Source organism: Callionymus lyra, chromosome 4, assembly GCF_982586985.1.
Source record: "Callionymus lyra chromosome 4, fCalLyr1.hap1.1, whole genome shotgun sequence".
NCBI lineage: Eukaryota > Metazoa > Chordata > Actinopteri > Syngnathiformes > Callionymidae > Callionymus > Callionymus lyra.
Genome location: NC_141821.1, coordinates 26301748 through 26322161, shown reverse-complemented (window position 1 = coordinate 26322161; position 20414 = coordinate 26301748). Strand labels below are relative to the sequence as shown.

The following is a 20414-nucleotide window of genomic DNA, read 5'->3' as shown; positions in this document are numbered from 1 at the left end:
CTTAGGCGAAAAACCATATTGACGATTGAATGACCAAGATACTTTATTTGTTGACATTTATTCTTTTAGGTTGTGTGAATAGCCATTTAATGTACCGTCATATTTTTTTTTAATATATATTATATATATTTTTTATTTTTTGTATAAAATAATTATTTTTTATGTTTTACCTGTTTGTTATCTATATATCATTTAATTACAATATCAGTCAATAAACTTCTAATCTAAAATAGTTCCTTGTCAGTATATCAATTAATGTATTGATTTGTTGTTTGTGGTGAACATTTGTAATATATATATATATATATATACTCAAGGCCAACCACTGGTTTTATTAGATGGTAAATCATTGATGCAACTCTATAATATTTATATTTATACTTTTATTTATACTTTTATATATACATTCACTCTGCTTTGTTTTTTAACGGTTGCCAAGCAACGAAATTTCGATTCCCAGTTTCACTGCTGTGTTTTCTGCTCAGTGACAATAAAGGAAAGTCTAAAGTCTAAACTGAATATCAAGAAAACTGTTCCACAAGAATTTTGAACCAGCTTTTTACTTATTTTTCTCTTAACGCCACAACGTTTGCTTCTTGCCTTGATTTGTACAAGACATCCAGTCTTTCTGCTGCCAGCCTTTTACTTTTAGCAACTTCACTATTGCTCAAATACAATTAAATCAGAACCACTTTCACTATTTTTTATTATACTTACTTATTATTCATGAGTCTAGATGTTAGGTCCTAAATGATCTGGTTTTATCAAATATTGCCTAAGCACAAATATAAATGTGACCTGTAATGTAACATTTTAGAAATGATCACTTTAAAGGCATCGATTTAATTGTAATTAAATATGTTTAGAAGCAGACATTTATTGCATCCAAAGCGATTAAGTACATCAAAACCTTTCACAAATTAAGAATGGCAAAGTGTACGGTATATATATATATATTACTGGCCAATTCACTTTGAAGGACTCAAATGTCACCATATTTATTTACCTCATGTCATTCATTAATTATTTGTATATTTTCATAAATATTATCCAACTATCCCCCAATTTTTCAACCACATTTCCTCAGGAGGGGAACCAAGTACGATTACTGTACATGACGTTGTCCATTCTCAATTTGAAAGTCTGATTGCTGTAGTTTCATTCGTATTCATCCTCCTATTTTTTTATACCCTAATCTGTAATTTTTTCCTTTTCACAGTCACTCAGTGACTGGCTTAAAAATGCTCTGTGAGGCGATAAAGTGCACTTGATTACACGTTTGAACGTAAGGACACAGAAAAAAAAAAAAAGAAATGCAGCCTCTCAGCTTCGATCGTACAAAACAACTCCAAGAGACGAGTCAAGAATTCTGGTCTTTTGCTGTCAGAGCGTAGCAGGAGCAGTGGCTACTAGTTATACCCAAAATGTCAAATGCCAAAATGCCTTTTTGTTGTAATTCCAGATGCTCAGAGCCAACAACGTCAACATTCTCTCCCATGCAATAAGAGATGCTTGACAGCATCACGCAACTCTCCATTTCATCCATTACAGTCACAGCGAGGGTGGTAGAATGTCAAGCTGAAGAAAATAGAGACACTCACAAAGAGTGTCGAAAGTGGGTTCCAAGTGGATTCTGTTTGACGGACGAGTAATGATAGCTCTTAAACAAAAGCAGTTGGAGGGAAGACTTGAGATGCTCGGAGTGAGGATGCAGACAGAAGGAACGGGCTGAAGGGACACCTGCTGTGGCTTCACCTGCTGTAATAATAGTGTTGACATTTGCTATAAAAGCTTTGACAATAGCCGGCTGAGGCAGCATTTGGCATGCAAATACAGACAAGATTTCAGCTTGCGTCAGGATTTTTTATCGCGCACGCTGAAAACCACTTGACCCTAGAGCACTCCCGCATTTCCCTCATTCATTTGAAAGCAACAGTAATCTCAGATGGGACTTTATTCATATGGAAGATTTACGTGAGACTTTTAGGAATATGCACATGTAAATACACTTGGTAATCTTTGTGTTGACAGTTTGACCATCATTGCTCTGTCTGCCTTTTTTTTTAATTCCCCATTGTATTCATTCATTCATTCATTTTCAGTGACGCTTGTTACCGTATAGAGGTTGCGAGGGGGCTGGAGCCAGTTTCTTTGAGCGTGAGGCGGGGGACACCCTGGACTGGACGCAAAAACAACTATTTACACACCCTAATACTGGCGGACAATCCCCAAGTTCCCAATCAAACTCTGTATGTTTTTAGACGGTGGGAGGAAACCATAGTCCCGGGATTAAACCTAGGCAAAACAGGGAGATTCTCCATTGTATTATTCTACTAATACTCCCATTACCATTATCATAACCCTTACCATAACCCCTAGGCCATTCACTTACTTTTAAACCATGGTCAAGCTCTTCTTTACAACTGTGACCTGGCGGTTTTAATCGTTATATCATTATTATATAATTTTTAATAATAAACACTTCCTTATAAAGCCCAGTGATATGAAGGAAATACAAACTTGATAATGAAGTAACTGTGTCCAGTCACCAGTGAATTTAATTTTACTATATATATATATTATTATTGTTAAATGATTAACTTTCTCAAATGCAAAAATAGATAAAACAAGCACACCTAAATATGTTTATACGTGTGCCATACATCCACCTGTACAGTAGCATAGCACTGAGCTAGTGATGGGTTGATGATACTGTTTGGAAGACAACTAGATGGCACCCTCAGTGAAAATGATGCCAGGTTTCATTGAATTAGTATATCAGAACCAAATATTATAAAGTAGAGAGTGACATCTAGTGGTCTTTTAAAATCAAGAAATGGTATCATTGAAAACAGTTGATAAAGTTTCATGAGGCCTCATCTACCCATCACTAGTAGGGATAGACGATATTTTGAAACAGAAAATATAGTTTAAATTTTGCCCTCTGTACAATATAGAAAATGACTTTATTTAAATGTTGATAATATTAAAGCAGCAGGCTTTTATCACTGCATAACAACCAAGTATGTGGCAAAAGTCTCAAAAAAACGAAATGTCATACAACAATTCTCTATCACCATGAGATGCACCACAGTTAAGGGCGATTGAAGCGTGACAATTTGTGTGCAACACTTGTTTATTAGTGCACTTAGCAAGGTTTATTAGCTATCATAGATCAATAATCTGTAATGATATTAATAGTATATTTAATACATAGTAGTTTAGGTGGTCTGAAAACTGAGTTGGAAGGTTTTATTTTTAATTTACTGAACTATACAAGTAATGAGAGAGAAACAAATATCCGGCAGACTGGCAAACAAAACTTTGCGTGAAAAATATGTTGTAACATTGGTAGTTTAGAGAGTTTGCTTTTTAGTGAACTTGACCGCCAAAAGTTTGTTGTCAAGAGTCACAGGCTAATGTTACTTCGCGAAGTAAGTAAACCACCTTTCAGAGACTAATAGTCAATTCTGAAATAATATCAATTATTTTTGGTTGAAGAAAACTGCTCCAGTAAAACTCTTATGTGTATGTTTCTGCTCAACTATCACTAAAATAAATTAGTCTAACATCAGGGCATAAAGTCTACAAGCAGGACCAGATCCACCACAGGTTCATTATTCAGGATAGTTTATTACCTTGATACGATTTTCTCCTGGTATAAGTCACAAATATATTTCAGCTTATTCACTTGGTGTAAATTATTTAAAGAAAAAGGACACATTTCCTTCTAGTTGTGAGTTTGCACAGGAGTGACTTTGAAATCCGCCAGAAGAAGACTTCAAATTGAAACGTGCCTTAAATCAGTGTGCACATCACATGTGCACACAGACAAACTTCTGTCTAGGATGTACTTCTTCATTTGGATCTTCCAATTCGAATCCACGACTGTGACATTCGCAGCTCTACGCCTTAACCTTATTTCATGGTCTGTAGGTTAGGATGGATGGCCTGGCATCACCATGTATATTGAAAACTGTAGAGAAAGTGTGACTGTCAGGAGCGCATGATTACTACAACCGCACAAGAGAAGGGCTGATGGGAGAGGCAGAGATTTAACAATGGCGTAAAGAATTATTCTCAATACAAGACATTAACCTTCCGACCTTTTTTCGCTTTTAAAAAGTGTATTAAGATAACAGCCACTGTGGTTGGACAGACCTTGACAGAGAATAATTAGAGATAAGTGAGCTTTTGTGTGTCCCTAATGTAATTGTTTTCATCCTCCAACCTCATGCCATCTTTCTGCACTAAGCTTTGTAAGATTGATGAAAAAGGAATCGCGGTAAACCTGAAACACGCAATTACAGGTGGAAGACAATTTTCTAATTCTTAAGATGCCAGAGAAAGACAAAGAGTTTAATTGCTTTTAAATGCATGTAAATCGTTTTCAGATGATAACTGGGGATAATCTATTCCCAATCAAAAGCATTTTATAAGCAAACGTTCCATCAATTTTCCAAGCTTGATTGATTTAGTCAATGAATGTTATGATCTGGAAGCTAACAGAAATTGTGATCTTGGCATGATGTTTAATGTTGCTGCTGCCTGTTACCATCCAAACGTCTACATTCCTGTGTCTTTTTTTTTATTTGTGTATGTGCACATCCTGTATATATTCATTGTGATCTGAGGGAGGATCAGTTGACCGTTGGAGTTGAAAAAGTTTACAAGCGTCTTGGAGAAGCAAATCTCTCCGGTTCAATTACTGTTTCATTACAATCATTTAGTTAGTGTACACACAGTGTGATATTAATTACTATTTGTAAACGATACACTTGTTGCATGCGCTCTGAGTCTTCAATTTGTGTTGCTTATTCTCACAAGTGATTAAGTGTTAATGCTAGGACAGCTGTTCATGAGGAGTTCATTGGCATGTTTAATTAATTTTACTTGAGATAATTGTACAATAATTGTATTTGATTCATTCATTGCATCCTGGTTAGTGTAAGAAACATCTGCTTTGTGTGTCAAAAGTTTGGAAAGCCAGTGTTAACAGTTGTTGATTGTACTTTTGTTGCTGACATTGTTACTAAGTTTTGATGAGGAATTGTCCTTATATACAGTGTTTACTAGATGGAACTCTCTGATATCTAATATTTTGCTTTTACTATATATAAATGCTTCTAAATCTTCTTCAGCCCATGACTCGTGGTTGGTGTGTTTAAAACAAGTATCTGTCCAATATTTAAAATACATCAGTAGTAGAACTGCTCCTTAAGTTAATGCCAATATATTGTTCAAAGGCAAAGCTCAGATCTATTAGGATTGTAATTAAATGCTGTTATAGATTCACTTATTCGAGAGGTTTCAAATGTTTAAGGAATTAAAACTTCAACTTGGGTAGAATAATTTTTTGTCCTTGAAAACTTCCAAGCTTCTGTCCTTTTTTGTCACTTCCTGGTCAATGGAAAAGCTGTTCAAAGCAATAGGTTATAGATCAGAGAGTGCCATCTAGTGGCCCAGAAAATAAGGACACTGCTTTATGAAGCTTCGTCAACTCATAACAATCAGAAAAGTTTCATCATTACTGCTTGAAACAAACTCAAACGTTTTGGATTTTGAGTTGAGCCTAACTTTGCTTTGTTAGATTGTTATTCCAGTTTTGTGCAGCTAAAGAGCATGATATATGAGATCAACAAAGATAAGAATAGTCTCATCAGAAACTCAACAACAAGAAGGAGGAAAGGTCACTATGTTGAGAGAAAAGCCAAAGAAATAGGAGTTCATTTAATAAAGCGCAGCAGCATCAATGCCAAATATCATGGATACCAACATCGTGTTTGAGGCAGGACAAAAGAATAGTTGTTCACTATGTCAAAGGCTGCTGTGATGTTCAGCAGCAAAAGGACAACAGGTCACTTGGCATCAACTGGTAACATCAAGCTGTTTTGCACCATAATTAATACATGCTTTGTGACAAGATTTAAACACACACTGACCTTTTTTCTTTTAATATTGTGTTTCCAGCCATTTGTTAAATAAAACTTTGAAAATATTTGTGAGCTCAGTTGGACTGAGACGTCAAAAGAAATTGAGCTAAAAATCTGGGATAAGTATTTAACCCCTATGTTATCTCAGGGTCATTGTTCTTCTTGACCCAACACAAAGCAAAACAAAGGATTAAACAATGTATTTTTGACCCTGAGATAATACTAAGGATGTTTGGTTGACCAGAGAAATAATAAGATCAAGGTTTAATCTTATAAAGTAACATTTTCAAATTCCTAATATTTATTCAAATTTTACAATAATACAATTCCTTCTTGATAGTTTTTTGTTTCATTATAATAAAAAAAAAATGTAGTGCAAATGATATACATGTTTTTAACTTTTTTCAGAGATGCATTTTTTGGATTGTTAAAACCAGGGTGGGTTGTGAGGGTTTTGTTAGTTAAGAATGTTACTATATGCTTTAGAACATGATGATTCATTAGCCATTCACCATCACCCCCATTTCAAAGCTTAAAAGTACACTTTCACTCCATTTACTTTGCATTATGTTTAAGACATGATTATTCTTCATCCCATCAGATATTCAGAGTAGTGGCAACATCCAACTGAAAGAAAGCCAAGCAAATCATTTGTGAAAGATCTTGTCAAACAGATTAATTTCCACCCTAGGCCTCGGGGTTCTATGGACTTTTTTCTCTTTTTTTTCTGTCAAGCTGCTTTGCCAGGCTCCCTCTTGATAATACCCTCGAGATAAAATTAACTGTGCAAGGAGATGTGGGATGGGAGTATCTAAAAAGGACCTTGAGCAATACATGACACTCCTGTTTTCTCTCTGCTCTTCTGCATTTGGAAAACAGAAACTGTCAAACCGTAAGAAGGATGACACTTCGCCGCAACAATCATGACTTAGTGAGGAAGCTTCCAGAATTAGGAAGTTCTTAAGGTGATGTGAAGTGACGCTTTGCACCCTTTTCAAATCTTGCAATGTCTCTGTTAATCGTTGTGGAAATTTTGCCCTGGATCTTTAAGCAAAGACCTTCCAGTGTAAAAGACCCTATGAGGAAACTGCTCGTAAAACAATATCAAAAACCACAATGGCCAAATCAAACAAGGCCAGTAATGCATGTGTTGCTACAAAGTCTCCTATATAAAACTACCACACAGTACATTTTTGATGTTTTGTTTATTATTGAATTATTGTTATATGCCCTTGCTGTCTTGCCACAAGTAAATTGCGCAATTATTCCAGTTCTTACGGTAGAATAAAGTAAAAATTATGCTATATTTTTTTTTACAAACAAAAGCGTGAGGCATCTATGGTAATACAACAGATATTGTTTAAATTAAGTTGAATGAACATTAATTTCTGGGGTCATTTTTTATTTTAAAGTTAATTAAAGTTGGAGGTGATTATTATAACTCAACGCCAAGAGCAGTCACACAAAATAAATCTTCAGCTGTAATATTCGAATGTTTAACTGATGGTAGTGCTCCAGTGTAATTGATGTGTTAAGAGTCAATACAGCTGCCCTATTATTCTGGACTGTGAAATCTTATTATTGTCGCCCTAATTGCATGGTTTTACAATGGTCCTGTTGGAATAGGACTTGGACCGTGCACAAAAACACAGACACAAAGATGGAGAGCACTTAAATGCAGGTGCACTTTTTGTGTAGTGATGGGCTGATGAAGCTTCAAGAAGCAGTTTCCTTTTTCTTTTTTTTTTTTTTCAGTAGGTAGCAACCTTAGTTTAATAACCAACCATTTTCAAAGCTTTATATATGAGTCTCTGCACTTTGCGAAATCCATTAAAGTTTTTGCCGAAGTAAAAATGAAGAGTACAAACATTCTTAAAGGGTTAGTTCACCCAAAATTTAAATGTCATTTGTTTTAAGCAAAAATACAAGATGAACAATACAGGAGAAAAGTATGTAGGTTTATGGAGGTTTTTAAGTTTTAATTTGGACGAGGATGATGACGATTACCATTGACCTCCAGTCGTGTACATTAAAATAAACAAACATATTTGACTATAACTCTTAAAAAGAACAGAGTGAAATAATGCCAACCTTCAGTCAACATGAGGGTAAGTAGAAGATGAGTGAAGTCTGACTAACTAACGTCTATGCATCCAGGTGTGCACTTCAGAACAAGGCAAATATGGAAGTAATCTGTAAGAGCAAAAGATGTTTGGTTATGATTAGGTCATAATAATGGGCTTCAATCCTCCTGCAGCAGCAGCAAACGCCCTGCTTCTTTTTTTTTTATAGATGAGTCTGTAGGAGGTTGAGACTTCCTGGATTCATGACGCTGCGTGACCAACATTGATGTTTGACCAATCACAGCAGAGTGGGTGTGGTTATGGTAAACGAGATTTAAGCAAGTGTTTTCAGTGGGCGCGGCTTAAGCACATTTTCTAATGTAAATATTTGAATGAAAAGAGAATTATGTACAAATAGACATACTGATGAGCACAATAGAAGTCCAAGATCTATTTAAGACGCACTTAAATCAACACATTAGTTGACCTTTAATCATTTTTGTAAATTTTAAGCACAAGCAAACAGCATTGTTCATTCGTACAAACAAACTCTGTTGCACAGTCTAGTCTTCATATTAATTTAAGATAAAGGCCGCTCTCTCTGTGGTCTCACACTGGTGTCACTGCTTGGGAGCTGTTGCAGGCATGGATGACAGCCTTCAAATAAGAGCTCAGGAGCAAACATTTTGACAGGACCAGGGGGAGCAATGAGTGCAGCTCAAGAGCTTACTCGAAACAACATCAGGCTTGTTTCAGCCTCTTCAAACAGGACTCCAATTATAGGATAAAAATGTGAATATCTCGTCTTTTTCTGTGAACATGTTTGCTCTTCTTGGATGTCTAAATCCAGTTATATTGCATGAAAATCATTGTGAACCTACTGAGGTGGCTGGAGTTAAGAATAGTTGACCTTCAGCATCACTGTTCATTTGATTTGTCATTTAAAGCCTTTTAAACACAACAGTGTATCATTCCAAATGCCTGTGTTGACTCTTTGCACATCACTCCCGATAAAATACCTGTAAATGATCAGGGGAGACAGATAATAACTCGGCAGAGGACTCGCTTTGCTGGGCTGTGACAGACATTTCCAATTAAAAGGGGTAAATAACTTGAGATTCATCTATTTCATCCTGTCCCAAGATTTATCAGGCATAATGCTTTAAATCTGCTCAGCCCTGAAATGGTATTATCACACAGTTTTATTCCAGGGCACTGAAAAGAAGTCAGAGTTCCAATACACTTACTATTTAAATCTTACACGGCTGTCTGTGCTAGGTAATTCAAATACGGTGGCAGCCTTTGGGTATTTGTATTCCCTCTCTAGGGGGAAGTTTGCAGAACATGTGACAGTGAGTTGTCGAATCGTTTATTGTTTATCTTCAGTTCATGACAAATTCCATTTTATGTGTGCAGCAAAGTTTATTTTTGCTCAAGGGTTTCATTAAATATAAATGTATGTATTAATTAAACATTATCATATTTATTTGATTGATATTATCTTTTAAGAATAGTAAGTAAAAAAAAGGAACAATCATTTGAATACGTTCTTATATAAGTAATCGTAAAAATAACATTCCAGAGAATTTTTAGATCTTAAGGTCTTTAGGTCTTAAATAGTCTAAAAAACGTAGCATAAGCATTGGAGTTCAGTGGACTCTCATGGCTTTACACTGCTGTATCTGTTTCATATAATTATAAGTATTCACAGTTATGAAATATTCATACAAAATATTTCAACTTACATGTTTCTAATGTTGAAGTATTCCACAAGTTGCAGTATGACCCTCATCATGACTATGTTTTAAAGTTATTCCTCTTTGAAGTTTCCCCTGTCCAAAATCTCAGCAAACAAGAGGTTATGAGAGAAGAGTCCATTATGACCCAATAATGGTCTTCACTCCTCATCCAGCTAAATGTAATTACACCCCACTTTGTTCATAAAACAAGTCTCTCAGAGGTAGAGACCTCTGGGATAGATGACGAACCTTGTTGCTCCGGACAAAAGTGTTTGAGTAGGCGGGGCTTAAGCTTGTTTTCTAATATAAATATTTCAATTAAATAGAGTTTTTTTTTTTAAAAGGACACATATTGATGTGTACAACAGAGGTCCACGATCAGGTTAAGAAACACTTTCATTTTACCTTTAATAAAGGGTACATTTAAACCACAAAAAGAAAATTGCGCCAGACACTACAGCCAGGTACAGCTCCAATCCAAATATATCGTACAAAAAGTCTGATGAAAAATCACTTCACCCACACTTCAATTAAGGGTAGCACGAAACTGCCTCCCAAAAAAGAGAGCTGGATGGGAAGCTGGACGTTGAATTGTTATGCGATGATTGTTCTTTTTTTCTGCTTCCTAACAGAAACGAAACGCATTACTTTGCCAAACCAAAACCAAGTCCCTTTTCACAGTGTGATGCATGAGTCATTCCTGGCTAAAAAAACTGACCCGAGAGCTAAAATCTGTTCTCTTTCCAAATGGAGCGCACACTTAATTCCGCACCCAAAGCAAACGTGATGGTGTGGTGTCAGGATAGACCCTCGCCATGCGGCAATCAGCCGCACACAGCTGGCCACCTGCTTTACTGTAGATTCATTTCTGTATTGGCATTTTTAATTAGCTTCAGCTTACATTAATAGAATGCTGCATCATGCTAAGTAGAAGCGTGCAAGGGAAGTGTGTCCCACTATTTTTGTAAATAAAGTGACACAACTCATTAATGTGATAAATGAACAGTTCAATTCCCAGGCATCTGGGAATCAAGCCTCCCCTTCTCTCTCAAATTGAGACCCTTCAGGGCACTCTCTTGAGGGCCACTCCGGGTGAAAGCCTGACACTAAATAGTGGAGCTCCAAGTGCTGAGGCAAGCATGTACGCCGGCCAAATGCAGCTCTTTACAGCTACTGGTTCTCCCCAGACCCCTTTTTACTGTTAACATCAAATCGTTGAATTCGGTCCGTACTTACTTAGACTTATTTTTTGAGAGAAAGACAAAGAATACGCTGCTGTCAGCTGTTTTCGGGCTAAATAGGCTACATTATTGGGCTGGAAATTAATGGGATAAAAACTGACATTTTTCTCTGACCTTAATTCTTGACCACAGATGTATTTTACAAATTCGACCATGAAAAGACGGTACAAGAAAAGTGCGTTTGCTAATATATTTCAGTCGGTGTGTAGTGAAGCGTGATCTCAGCTGCTGAATTCATCTCCAGGTAGATTAACATTCTGTAAATTCCCTCAAGATTCCTTGTTCCCTTAACATTTGTTGTGAAGATATGCAGATGGGTTTACTCTTAATCAAAGCTTCGGGAATAGTTCAAAACCACGTCTGTCCATATTCCATCAGAGTATAGTATCTTAAAAGTGTATTATGTAGATAAAGTAATCCTATACAAATAAAACACCAGGCCTTGTTTATCACTATTGCAATGTATTGTTATTGACAGTCTTAAAAAAATAATTGTCTATATCATGTTAAAAAATAGTGTATACGTTGTCAACAATCAATCAATACTATAATAGTAGATGCTGAAGGAGGAAATAACACAATACTTTATAGTCTTACAATTGATTTTTCTGAAATATATTGTCCTTGGTAGTCTTGACGTTGAAATTATAGCAGCCATATATATTAAAGAATGTATGCCATTAAGTTTTTGCACTGACAAACATGTACTCATTCACAATACAAGCGCTCACAGCCTGTGTCCAGGAGCATTTGTTTGAATTTAGTCAAAACATGGAAGTTGAAGCACCCCTCAGATGTCTCGCTCCAAGGGCCGGCTGTTGTCAGCATGCACAACATTCCTCTCCTGGAGACACGACATGAATACAAGACAACAACTGTGTATCTCCTTATGGCAGGTCAGGCTACAAGGCCAACGGGACTTCTTTTCCTGGGAGTATATTACTGGGCCAAATCAAAAACAGAATTTCAACACAGTGACATGCATAGCCTCTGCCTCAAGGGCCTGATTTCCTCTTTCTCTGGTGTTTTAACAATGAGCCTGCACTTGACAGTCCAACTGTGTCAGTGGTGTTTAAGTGGCCCTTGAGTTCAGAGTGTTTTCTAAAATACTACAGCTGAGGATGATATCAGAACTCTTTGCGTAATCATTGTAATCTGTTGAATTTCTCAGAATCTTCCTTTTCTAATTTGAATTAAATGTGGTATAAATGATATTTCAATTCGATGTACCTCACTTTGTGTCCCATTGCAATTGGAAAAAAAAATCTGGTAATCCAACATTCTATATAAAAATCCCCATACTTTTCCACTGAGGGTGCCATCTAGTTGTCTTTCAAACTGTATCATGATACAGCATCAGCTGCTTCATGAGGCCCAACCCAACACTACTATGAACTGTTAGGGGAAATAAGCTTATGATCTTTGTTGACTATATCACTCAGGAATTAACGTGGCATAAGTTATTAAACAGTGTAAAAAGAAGATCTTTCTCTGTCTGGAGGCAATCAGGGACACCATATTCCCACCACTTACTTTTGCCAATTTCTTCCTGGGAGCCCCTGAGCCCTTGTCTTCATTTAGGGACTTCCTCATTGATCAATCACTGTCGTGGAAGCTGTTCTGTAATTGCAATGTGGCCTAATCATGACTGACATCCCCGCGGCTCTGTCTCAGGTCTCAGGGGAGAGAATGTTCCATGACTTTCACACCTTCAACCTCAAGGTAGGCCCTTTCAAATATTTTATTGCTTCTTCACTTTTTCTTTTAATCTCCTGAGCAATGTTGCTATAGAATGGCTTTCATACTTGTCGCGCGAATAAGGGCGAAGGTGACAGACGAAGATAAGGTCAGCAGGCCGATAACTTGATGAATAATTCTTAAAGCTGCAACTTTACATTATAAATGGATAAAGTTGCAACATATTCATTTATCTTAATTTTTTTTTTCTACATTGTTACAATGCTTTGTAATATAATACATTAGGTTTATTTGTATGTTTTTGGAAGCATAGGATCTGATAAATAAAAAAATAAGGCAGCACATTGTGAAACCCTGAGAATGTGTCTTGAGTTGTCTGCACTGCCACCGAACTACTTTACAGCAGGGAATATTTAGTTTTCTATTTAGGGGGAATATTTGATCTCTGTCATGCTCGTAACCATAGCCTCTAAGTGGATGGTGATGACACTCACCCGTGCCCCTTCATACATAGATGAGATTGTCACCGACTGCCTGACTTTCTGATCATTCAATGCCTGACACACTTTGAATGATATTAAGGCTGTAAGTCGCAGCGTTGAACAGCCCTCATAATATCGTCAAATCTGGACAAGGAAACACCCTCTTGAATCTGAGGTTTGAATCACCTCTCAAACACCAGCTGCTAGACTTTGCTCGTAATACTATTCCTCTGTAGTTTGGCTAGCTAACTATGTGGTCCAAACGTGGACAACACAACTAAGGTATGCCAGATGTCAAGTGTGTCAGCAACCTCACAACTTCCATATCTAGGAGAAGATTATTGTCAGCTCAAGGGTGTCTTTCTAACACTCAACAGACAAATGTTCCATCACTGAGCTTTAGGATTGACATTGCATAAGCACCAACTACCATACAACCAAATATCAGGCCAGCTTGAAGCCCATTCGTATTAAAAGGGACAGTAACATTTTGACAAGTTGGGAGTGAAAGCTGACAAGAGATTGCATGAATTGTTCCCAGAATACCCTCTTTACCTTTGGGCCTTCAGGTTGAGCCTCCTCATAACCTGATCAAACCCACCACCAGGTGGTGATCAGTTGATACATTTACCAATGTAAGTAACTAAGTAAGTAATAGTTATTTGTAAAACGCTTTTCTAGACCAGGGTCACAAAGCGATTTAACAATCGAAAACAATACACTGTTAAAAATACCTACAAATTTAAAAACAATAAAAGGCCAGGACAACATAAGACAAACACAGGAGTCCCAGAAAATCAGGGAAAATCCTTCACAAATAATAAGATCTTAAGATGTTTCTTGAAGGAGTCAGTAGATCCATCAAACACAGAGGGAGAGGAAGATGGTTCCAAAGCTTAGGACTTAGCTCTGAACCATTAATAGATTCTGATCCACAGACCTCAGAGCCCGAGTTTGGGGTCTGAAAGTAGGAACCACAATTTTTTAATTGATCCTGAAAGAAATTGTCAGCCAATGCAGAGTTTTAAGGATCGGGGGATATGTGAGTTCTTCTACTAGAGCCGGTCATAATTCTCGCTGCTGAATTTTGTATTAACTGCAGGTGAGACAGCTCCTTCTTGTTTAGACACGAAACTAAACTAATACAACAGTCTAAACAAGAAGACAAACACATGTATTATAAGCTCCAAATCATGTTCTGACATCATTTTCCTAAGTTTAGAGATTTTTCTCATTTGAAGGAAACAGTTTTTGGTCAGAATGTCTCTGCCAAAGCTCCACTGCACCTGACCTTCATAAGCTCAACTGGGACCCATCGATATAATTTGGTCATCAGGCACTCGCCTACGTATCCCACCCCCAGGCCTACCACCTCATATAACCCACAACCCCAGGGTCTTGGTATTGTATTCAAAAGGTTTATGTCTGGTTTCCTTCCAAGACCTGTTATGGGAGTCCCCAGTGGAAACAATTGTTGCAAGTTTGACTCTGCTGTTAAAATTTTTATATATTGTTTATTTCAGATTTTACCAACCCGACACAATCCCAGAAACTCATTCAATAATTAATATAGTTCTTTCTTGCGCTCCCACCAGAACAGCACATATTCAAGGTAAAACAAACAATAAGCCTGCACAGCACTATCAAACTACTAAGAAAAATCATTTTACAACCACAGAAAATCTTTTTCCAAATCACTGCTTCTTTGCTTTTCAACACTTGCTTGAACAAGGCGCCTAATAACATCAAACTGTCACGCTGCATTCCCAGGAAGCGGGAGAAAGAATTTCTCAGCCACACCTTTTTATTTGCAGGATGAGGATGATTCTCTGGAGGTTAGAATTGATCACTGCCATGATATTAAGCTCACGGAGAAGCAGGAGTTCTGATGTGATTTCTTTTTTTGCTCTTTGATTTGTTGTGAAAGGCCACACAGGCTTTAGGGTTTACCAAAGACACACATGTGGACTGTTCTCCTCCCATGTTTTTGTTTAGCTTTTTTTTCGTGTTGAAACAAACTGAATTGCTGTTTCTTCATGTAAATACTAGGCAGGATCTGTCTCCTCATCGAGTCGCCGCACACACATTTGCAAACACAATATGCTAATGCTTTATCCCGTGCCGTATTTCATGCAAATGGCTGTCATCATATATTTTCAAATGCCATTCTCATGACAGCTGTAGCACAGGCATCCAGAATGTTTTGACTAAAGGGGTAGAATTGAAACACGGAGCTCTGTCATTGTAAATTCCGCCCGCAGTCCTACAGAGAGAAGGTCAGAGAAGCTGAACTCTCTTACAGAACATGATAGTTTCATTAAACATTCAAAATCGTGTTGTGATTTATGTCATGAAAGGATTTAAGTTTGATTATTGCAGACAGTTTACACGGCGCGGCGCTTCACTGTATGAATCAAATGTCAACATACCATTTTAAACACGGCTTCAGATTTATTTTGGTTTACTTTGAATTCTTACTTTGAATTCTTACTTTGAATATCTTGCTTTTGTTTTAGCTGCAAACCTATATCAGAATGGGCTGGCAAAACATTTGTATTTATTTTTCCAAAATAGCTCTAAATGTTCATTGTACGTATGAGAAATGTCTTTTTACAAAAAAAACAGGGCAACATCTTCCCACTAGATTTTCTTTTTCATGTCCCATTAAAGGCACTGATCAAATTCATATAACCCAGAGATGCTCATTGTTTCTATTTAAAATCCACCCACAAGAAAACATGAACGTCTAGCCATAGTGAGGATCTTTAGTCATTTCTTTTCAACATCCTTTCTTCGTGGAGAAGGCTGAAAGCACTTTCCTGGGCCGGAACAAGCGAGGGAAATCAAGAAAACATGCAAGTCAATTCCTCCTCCTACATCAATCACTGTGGGGGGAAAGTATTTAACGTTGTTTTTATGCATAGACTGCTTCAGAAATGTTTTGTTTGAAGAACATGGCTGTAATAGTTTTGCAACAAACATCATTATAGTATGTTTATTTGTTTATTCTGTTCAGCTGTATCTGTGATTTCACAACAGCAATGGAAAATGAAAAAATAAATGATTTGAAAATACATCCTACTGTAGTTTAGGTACATACTGTAGGCTGGTACTTTAGATTTTGAAGACCCCAGTAAGCTTACCGAGGCAACAACACAAAGACGCTGATATTTGAATGGTTACAAAAAAAATGAATAACAATCAAAATCCATGTCAAGCATTTCAATAAATAGTTCTCTATGTTTTTTGTTAAAATTGTTATAATTGTCTCATCTTTCCCTTTAAATATTTTGGTAATGAAATAAAACTGTTCAGTTTGCCCTTTATTACTTTGTTTATTGAAGTCAAGTCAATCTACTCCAAGCGTGGGCAATTAAATTTCCCCAGGTGCCACATTATAATCTGTGACGTCTATGTGAAAGAACTTGATAAAAAAAGAAATATTAAAAAAATATCTTACCATGTCAATACAATATTTATTCATAACCTTTCATAAAATACAATAAAAAACAGACAAAAAATCCCTTTTTTTTTCTAATTACGATATCAATTTTCACAGATATTTTTGGAGGTGCAAGAAATATTCACCAAAATGACTATAAAAGAAAGGTTAAATCTGAAATATAAATAGTGATAGTATATTTAGAGGTATACAAAAACAAAATACAATTGTTAGCTGTCAGAAACGACATCCTTTTTTCTACATGTTTACTACATCATGAATACGGTCAAAGGGCTGCACACCTCTGCACCGATTGTCTCATCAAATTGTAATTTAATTATAAGTTGAAACTGTATTTTATTGGTTTTGATTAGGAAAATTTTCTAATAGAGCCCTTTTTTGAGTTGAGACTTGAGTTTGTTTTAAGAAGACACACACACGTACAAATCCAGAAATACTGCCTTTTGTTCTGCTCACACAGGTGTTGTTCTTTTGTAAAGCATATAGGCCATCTGTGAACTCCTTCCACCTCAATGCATGTTTTCACTCCGTCGGATGGCTCTGACGGCTTAAACAGCACTTGGAGTAGTTCTGGTGTTCTATGAATGCTGTTGCTTCAGAATACAAAAACCCTCAGAGGGAGCAATAGTCTGGAAATCTCCAGATTTGGAGGCAGCTTCATTAGGAACAGAAAAGGCACAATGATGCCAACTTGGCCCACATTTAGACACTGAATCATTCAGATTGCACCGCTGTGATTGCTTAATTAAATGCTCGGCTGTGTAATGACTTTGCTTGAAAGGGAATTAAATGTCTAAATGCTGCAGAATCTGCGTTGAGCTGAAAAGAAATCAATGAGACATGCTGCTGGAACCCAAGGTGTTTTCCGACTTTGTTTAAGGGGGACATTTTATATTGATGGCATCCCTCTGTCAGTGAGTGAAAACCCCATTCCTCTTGATCACTTCATTGATTAGCAGAAAACAAATGGTTTGCTTACTTTGTGCTTTCACGAAAAGAGTTGTGAAAAGCCGTGTACAAGTCAGCAGCGTGTGTAGCCACGCGTGCATACTTTATAGCAGGGAACTTGTATACCTTCCAAGATAACCTGAAGCTTGACACTTGATTAGAAGTTTATCTGTACATTTTAAAATAATTGTATTAGTATTGCTTTCTTTCCATCACTGTATGATTTGTGTCATCACATAAACCTAAGATAAGAATACATTTAATTTATTTTTTAAACTATAAGATTTAAAAAGTAACTGGACTTATTGCGATTGTTTTTCTCATTGGTATAAAAATGGTATAACATTTTTTTTAATCACATATAAAGTAAATGCTTTTCAAAGCACATTTGTTAGAAGTTAAAAGTTAAACAAGCTAATTTTCTGATTATGGGTAACATCAGGGTAACATGTTGATTCATTTAGCTGGACACACTTTCTAAGACAATGACCTACAAGAGACTCTGTTTGGATCTGGAACTGTGTGGTGCGGTCTGGTGTATGGTAGTAATTTAGCTGCCATTACATGTTTGCAACTTGGCCAGAGAAATTGTTTCAGTTTGTTTTTCTGTGTCTTTGGTGAAAGCTGAGTTGAAGGTCGTAAAAATAATTAGCGAGTGATGTGGTAAACACAACTTTTAACCAAATAATTATTGAAATATCTCCAGCAGTGTGGTGTGTTTTGTTGAATAATCCTCAGTCTTGAGTCATCATTCATAAAACACAGATTTTCACTTGTGTGTAGGTAGTTGTGGTAAAATACAGAATACAAGGTGGAATTCAGCTCACTCTCATGTCTTAACACTGAAGGATCTGTTTAATGTAATCATTATAAAGATTATGAAATATTTACTTGGATTAACTTTCTCTTTTAATTGAAATATTTTAAACCGCGTTCACTGAAAACCCTTTCCTGTGATTGGTCCAGCATGAAGGTCACTCAGCGTCATAAATCTAGGAAGTCTCCACCTCCAAGAAACTAGTTGAATAAACAAATCATGGCGTGATCACAGCTGGCTGGGAAAGGATTGAAGACCAATATTTTGTCATAATGAACTTCATCCCTTATAACCTATTTCTGACCCCATTGATGATCTAAAAAAGTCACTTCACCCTTAACACAAAAAAATTGAACCATCCCATTTTGTGCTTTAGGTACGAGCAAAATAAAGGTGTTTATATTCGACATATATCCAGCAATTAGTTTATATGTACAAATCAGGCAACCTTTTAAGGATAACAACATAAAAGAGCAACCACAGTCACTGCCTCATGCCTAAATAAAATGTAATTTCTGGTCTTTCTGGTTTTTTTTTTAATTCCATTTGCAAATTGTACTATATGTGTTTAAGTTTGCTACCATTTCAACAAACGGTAAACAAAACGGATATAGTAACCTGTGGAACATACATTACTGGACAAACAATATCAACTTATTTGGCAAACCCATCGCAATGAAAGAATGATGAACTCTCTATCAAATTTAACTGCCCTTTGTCCTGCCCCTTTCTCCTCCCTCTGAGTCTCACTGAGACCAGCCGTTCTTACAAGTCTTTCATTACTTTTGTGCAGCTCTTAAAGTCTGACTTGGAATTTTTTTTTCCAAGATCAGCTATCTCACCTTTCAAATGACTTATTTTAGATTAAAAACTACCTCTCAGGCCCTACACATGCATAGACTTAAAATGGAAAATGTTTGGGCTAATAACTTTAAACTGTAAATGTTTTATATTGTTTTTGTTCGTTGAAAATTAACTTTGCAAGCCCATAATTACCAGAACCTTATCAGGTTTTCAGAGTAATAAACTAAGCAGGCCTAAAGGCAAACATTAAACCCCAACCCACAAGGAAATGATACTTGAAAGGAGCGAGGTCAGCTAATCTTGCAAAAAACATTTGATTGAACCAAAAAAACCTTCAGATACTAGCAGAACATGTGGATGCAAGAATGACAACCGATTATCAAACAGCCTCTGGCTCTAGACTTTATAATCTCCCAGATGTTGCGGTCCATGAAAGATGAGTCTGAAATGAATCTCTCAAACAATATGAGCTTGTCTGCATTTGTAAACCCCCGGCATTCGCAGCACAAAATTAAGTTGACCCCATCAGCGAGCTTAAGGACATGTTACGAAGCTACTGGCAGTCATATTACTTTGTCTGCCTTCGTCTCATCTCCGTGTAGAAGAAGTTCCCACTCCAGTTAGACCACTCGGGCTAATAGGGATTTTATCTGCTTATGATATAAGATATTAACACCTCATCAAAGGAAAGCCAGAGGAAGGCTCTTGCCTTTCCTTGAAATTACTATCAGTATAATTGTGTTGCCAAAAGAAATTGTATGAAATTTGAATTAACGGTCCAATATCCTGAAGGACAATACAACATGTCAATTAAGATTTTGAACGGAACACATTAATTACAATGTTCCTAATCTAGCTGTGTGTAGAAATATTGAGGACTGTCTTTTAAATACCTTGTGGCATGTTTACCATCAAAGTGATAGTTCACCCAAAAATCAAACATCACTCATTTTCGTCTTGCCCTCATGTCGACCAAGGCTTAAAAACATCCATATACCTCCGTGGTGCTTGTCTGTAATGTCCATCTTGTATTGAAGCCTCCGCGAGAAGAATTGTTGAAAAGAAAAATTGAATAAGTCCATTTTTTACACTTGTTTGTGGCAGACGTTTAAACAGTAGCAGGCCATGTAAACCGGAAGTACTGTTTAAATGTCTGGAGATGGAATTTTGGCTGAGCTATCACTTAAAATGCAACACTCTGGGTAATGTTTACTTTTATTTCAAGA

At 36.6% G+C, this 20414-nt stretch overlaps 1 protein-coding gene across 14 annotated transcripts in view; it reads left to right on the top strand.

The window, feature by feature from the left end:
• LOC148082299 (receptor-type tyrosine-protein phosphatase delta-like) overlaps positions 1–20414 on the top strand; it is a 346341-nt gene that overhangs the window by 136477 nt on the left and 189450 nt on the right. For all 14 annotated transcript variants that reach the window (XM_087789456.1, XM_087789451.1, XM_087789446.1 and 11 more), the window contains exon 7: positions 12651–12698. The gene's annotated coding sequence lies outside the window, so the exon portion shown is untranslated. The remainder of the gene's footprint in view (positions 1–12650; positions 12699–20414) is intronic.